We start from the raw sequence: 6,000 nt of genomic DNA on the forward strand, positions 1-6,000 counted from the left end.
GTAAAGCACATTAAACTACACTCCCGGTACTCCCTCTGACTCCTGGCCAGCGCCGTTAGCTCGTCCATCGTGTTTGCCAGCGATCTCACATTGCCCATGATGAGAGAGGGGAGACACGGCTTATATCTCCTCTTCTCCGTAAGCCTCTGTTGCCTCGACCCAACTCTCTTCCCTCGTCGCTTCGTTCCCCCTCTGCATCCTCTGCGTGTTTTTCTCCAGATTTCAGCGGGATCTCAGATGATCTGGTCTCCAAGCTGGACGGCTTCAGAGCGATCAGCTGATCTCTGGAGTAAACAAAGTGGCCCAGAAGTTGCTGCGCAACTGTACGATGTTTGAATGAAAGTAATTCCAGAGAGAAAAAAAGTACCAGAACTCTCTCCACCAGCATGTTTGGAGAGGGCGCAACTTCAAAAGTCAGTACTTAAAAAAATTCTGAGTTAAATAAAGGAATAAAGGAGAAAAAGTAAGAAAAAGAAGAAAACAAACAGGAGCGACTGTAACAGGCTGCATGCACGGTCGGTGCATGCGCACTAAGGCAACATTCTGAAAACGCCATATAGAACCTTTAAATGTTTTAACAATGCCATTGGTCAGGGGTCTTATCACCATATCTTTACTGTAACAGAAAAACGGTGTCAAATTCCTTGTATACGTACATACATGGCCAATAAAGTGGATTCTGATTCATGGTTGCTAGCTACCTAACAAGCTAGAGATGAGCCAAGATGAGGAGATGCTAGTTTAATGACAAATGGCTAGAGGAAGATAAGTTTTGGAGGTGGTTGGCGCAGACAGGAAACGAAACAAGGAGTAATTCATGCAGAAAGACTTTCATGTTCAGGACCATGGGCGTGAAAGCTGTTGAATTCCACATGAAATCTGAAAAGCACCAGAGGTACACAGCGGCAGCTACTGGGGCTATGCTAATTGTTATGCTGTTTGTTTTTGGCTCGGGACAAGCTATTTTGAGGGCTTTTATTATTAAGCTTATCATTATAACTGTTCTCTGACTGGTTTATCTTTTGAATGGAGAAGTTTGAATCAACAGTATTCTCAGCACTGAACAAAAGACAGGAAAAGTTAAGTTTTGTTTTCCAAAGTAGGACTCAATAAATTGTCTCTCTTTTCTATCAACGAAATTATTTCAACATTTTTTGGGTCTTTAATTATGTTTGTTGATGTCTTAATTAGCACTGAATTTGACTTTAAAAATGGTGCAAGAACCCTGAATTATTCATTGTCAGGAACTGTTTTGGGTAACCTGCAGTTCCATTTTTTATGAATTCATTTTCCATGTATTTTTAATATTATTTCTTACCCTCCAATAATTTACTAAAGTAATTGTTGTTACTGCATTGTAAAATACTTGTCAATTTGTTTTTATATGTCTTGTATCAATTTTCAGCTTCTTTTGTCTTAGCTTTAAAAGTTTTTTTATATGTTTTTCTTGTTGCATGTATTTTGTTTGGCCTTGGTTAACCATGGCTTTTCAACAAATCACTGTTTCACTACTTCATTTTTATTTGTTTACTAAAGGACAGGACTTTTTTCATAAAGAGCAGTTAATATGGACACAAATCTCATAGGCTTCATCATTCACACAGACCTCAAATTCCAATCTTGTTTGGAATAAATGACAAATAGATTATCAAAATAGCTGCAGATTAATTTCCTGTATATCAAATAAACAATTAATATGTCTAATGGCTTCAGCTCTGCCCAGAATCAGTATGTGGTGTTCAGTTGGAGCCAGCTAACCCTAACCCTATCTGCTCAGCTAGAGCTCATCTCGTCATCATCCTCTCTTCTTCCTCCTGCTGTGTCCTGCCTGCTGTTCCTCTTTTCCTCGTTATCACTCTGGATAGAAAGCAGAGCTTCCTCTGTCTTCTTGTGGACACTTTGTCTCAGATTCCTCAGTGGTTTCAGTCTGCTGCTCTTTTTTACTGTCTGTGTTTCTGTTAGCAGTTTTCTAGCTGCTGCTTTCCTGCTGGAAATCTGTAGTGACCTCAAATCACTAATACACTCTCAATTTGTATTAATGCTTTAAATGCTGGACTTAAATGCTGGACTCAGAAATATATTTTTACTATTAAAATAAGTTTGTGCAGAGCAGAACGTTCTTCAGTGTTGTCAAATGTTAATAATGAATAAAGTTTACGTCTAAAGTGCTGCTGTTTTCTTTAAAGGTTATTTACCTAAACGGCTGGAAACCACCAACACACACGTTATACGAGTCGAGCGCGTTAATATGCATTAGCTTATTGGTCAAGTAACTGTTCTCCACTGCTAACAATGGCATACACCTATTAGCCATCAGTTAGCTTTAGTTATTTGGCTAAAGTCTGACTTTCAAATGTATATTGTCCTACATCTTGACCATGATCACCAACAGCCAATCTAATATGGGATACGTGACACAATTTCAACCACACATCATATATACTATATTTCATCATGAAGTCACATTGAGATCGAGATTTCATTTAGTGAGACCTGAGTACAGAGTAAGAAATAAAATACATTGAGACTTCTGAATTCCTGCCTACGACTGTACAGACCTTTACAATTTATTGATTTGCTCAAAGTTAAATCCTGTTAATCTACAGTCCCTGAAAGCAAATCCTTTCAAATCATTTCTCCTCTGCTTGCCCTGTTAAACAAACTGATTCTTGGAATATAATGAGGGCAGTGAAAGATGACACGCAAATTAATTTCCACATTTTACCTGCCTGTGTTGCCCCATTCTGTTCAAGTGGGGAATGTATCTATGGTCTCAGGATCTTATATTCCCCAACTCAACATCCTCTTAAAGAGGACCTATTATGCATTCCCTTATTTTCTGTCATATACACGTACAAAGTTGCCACATAATGAGGAAAACGTATGTCAGTAAGTAGGGTTAACCCTAACCCTAGAGGGACGCGCGCATCCACCCACTCAGTCTGTCTGAGTTATTCGGCTGCTCTGCTCAGGACTGCTCTTTACTACTACTCAGGTTGTTCAGTATGTCTCACAGAAAGTGCTTTTTCTGTTGTGAAGGAAAGTAGGTAGGTAGTAGGCAGATTCTTGATGGACAGATGGCTTTACTTGTTGCTAAAGTAATCGTTAACTACTGCTAATTGTAGCTGCCGTTCGCAAGTTAGTTGTGCATCTAGCAGTCCTCTTAGCCATAGATATATATCTATATCTATGCTCTTAGTTAGCTGAATCAACAATGTTTTTTTCCCTAGGACAAATGTTCAGTGTATGTGTATGTAGTAGGATGGAAATGCTACATGTTCATTTTTTTATGTGGAAACAGACACCCCCCCCAATTTCTGTTTATTATTGTACCAATCTAACACTAACACTTTGACAGTCTGAATTTAAGGGTAATACTCCTCCATAATAGTAGATGGCACTCTGATGCCTCTGTGGATCCAGTAGGGAGACGTTTTAAGTGTCAGCTCTGCTCGTGCGCAGCTCAGAAATAAACACGCTGTGGCTGGAGCAAGAAGCTAACTTTGGTCCTCTCTCTCATTAATCCACAGGTACGGTAAGAATTGTTATTCTTTGTTTCGCTGGTTTCTGTATCTAAGATGGATGAAATATGAACCGTTATTTGATGTTTCAACTGCATTTAGAAAAGTTTTAAGAAGTTTTGGTGTGACACTGTAGTTTGCTCTGACGAACGTCGTCGCGTTGAGTATTTTTTTAATGAACAACAAGTTTACACAGTAACTTTAAGCATGATAAATTGTGGTTAACATGCTGTAACTTAAAGCAATGTGCTGTAATGTTGCTAAGATTATTATACTGTCAGTGGTGAGAGAGCGACGTTACATTTGCTCTACGTTGGTTCTGTGTTTTTTTAATGTGCTATTGGCGCGCCATTTTGCTAGACGCCATTGTTAAGTTTAAGCATGTAGTGAGCACCTGCGATAGTGCTGAAGAGAGCTAAATGTGTATGCAGCTAATCTTAAATGATTATCACTGTTCTGGGAGAATCAACACAGGAGTTAGGTGTATATGTGTTTAGAGTTATTTTATTTTTGATACAATGATATAATATTTTGAGTTTATTTGTGATATGCTTTAAGGCATTTGAGTCTATGTACATTTACTTTTCATTTGTTTTACATATTTTCTATTGCTTTACAGAATTTATTATTCACTCCAATTTATGGATTGTGTTATTTAGTTATTTTTTTCTATGCACTGGGAAAGAGGTTGGATTGAATTAATTATATAGTTTGTACTCACTGTGGCTGGAGCAAGAAGCTAACTTTGGTCCTCTCTCTCATTAATCCACAGCTGATATTTGGCTACACAGTGCTCCTCAGCCTATGTAACCTTTGCTACCGGCCTAGATTTCCCCTAGGTCTGGTGCCGGTAACATGTAACATCCCTTAGTCTTTGTCTGTTGTATTTCCTGTTTTATTTTGATATTAACCTCTCCTGTCATTTGAGTTCCTGCCCTCGTGTTTCTTCAGCCCCTGATTATCCACACCTGCATCCACTTACCTGCCCCAGGTCTTGTCCTCAGTCAACTCTGTTATGTACTTCCCTAGTTTCACTGCTCCCTCACCACATTGTCTTTGTTCTCCTAGTGTGTTCATCACTTTCCAGGAATTTCTTAGTGTTTGTTTCTCAGGTTTTTGGATTTTGCCAAGTTTGTTTGCCTATTGGTCTGATCTCCCATGTATGACTGCCTGCTTTATTGTAAAGATTATGCTTCTTTTTTTTAACTCTGCCATGTGTTTCTCCCGACCTGAGCCTCTGCCCTGCCTTGAGCCATCTGAATGCAAAGAAGGCTTTCAGAACTGGCAACAGGGAGGCGGTGAGAACGATTCAGGGGGAACTGAAAGTGAAGATCAAGGAGGCTAAGGAGAGGTACAGGGGGAAGCTGTCAGAGAGGTCTGGAGTGGAATGAGGACCATCATGGGTTTCAGGCCAACCAACAACAGAGAAGTTGAAGGCAGTGTGGACAGGGCCAGGACCCCCCCTGCGGGTCATCTTGGACAATGTCTCACATCCTCTCGATGATGTACTGGTCAGACACAAGAGCACATTCAGTGGGAGACTCATTCCTCCCAAATGAACAGAGAGCGCCACAGGAAATCATTCCTGCCTGTGGCCATCAAACTGTTCAACTCCTCCTTCTGAGTGTCAGACACTCAGAGGGTGAATAAACAGACTGATTCTGGACTCACCTCTGTCAGCAACCACTACCTCATTATTTAAGTGTCATCCTAACCCTAAATATTCTTTACTTTTATTTTTCACTTAAATATTGTAAATGTGTATTTTTGTTTTCTAACTCTTATTTTTTATATTTTTGTACATACTCCTTATTTCTAAATGTATGCTATTTTCTACTCTATTCTTCCTTCATTCTAGAATTCTCATTTTATTCTAGAATTCTGACTTCATTCTAAGAATTCTGCCTTTCTTCTACAATTCTGACTTCATTCTTACATTCTGACTCTGTTCTCGTATTCTGATATTGTTATAGAATTCAGATTACATTCTCAGAATCATGACTTTTTTTCTAGAATTCTGACTTTGTTTTAGAATTCTGATTTTATTCCAGAATTGGGGGATACAGACCCTGGTTCGGGTAGGGGAAAGACGAGTCAAAGGTAAGTGGGGTGTTGGAGATGGAGGTGACTCGGTGTTGGGGACCTGGGGTGGAGACTCACGGTGAGTTGAGCGAGTGGGAGCGAGAGAGGCCAGGGTGCTGTTCTTTATGGTACGGAGAAAACGTTTGGAATTGGAGATTCGGTGAAATCGGATCAGTTGGGGTTTGATTATGCCTTTGAATGTGTGTTTGGGATGATAGCTTGGACTTATGGAGTAGTGCATGTGTGTCTGTGGCTTTAAAGTAAACCTTGGTGCAGAGTTTTTTATGTATAGTGTTGATTGGCTGGAAAAAGACTGTGGTATCTAAGAAATTGACCTATTGTGGATCTATGGTGTGTTTGAGCTGGATGGAGGAGTGAAGACTGTTCAGTGTGTTTA

Source organism: Enoplosus armatus, chromosome 18 (assembly GCF_043641665.1).
Source record: "Enoplosus armatus isolate fEnoArm2 chromosome 18, fEnoArm2.hap1, whole genome shotgun sequence".
Lineage (NCBI taxonomy): Eukaryota > Metazoa > Chordata > Actinopteri > Centrarchiformes > Enoplosidae > Enoplosus > Enoplosus armatus.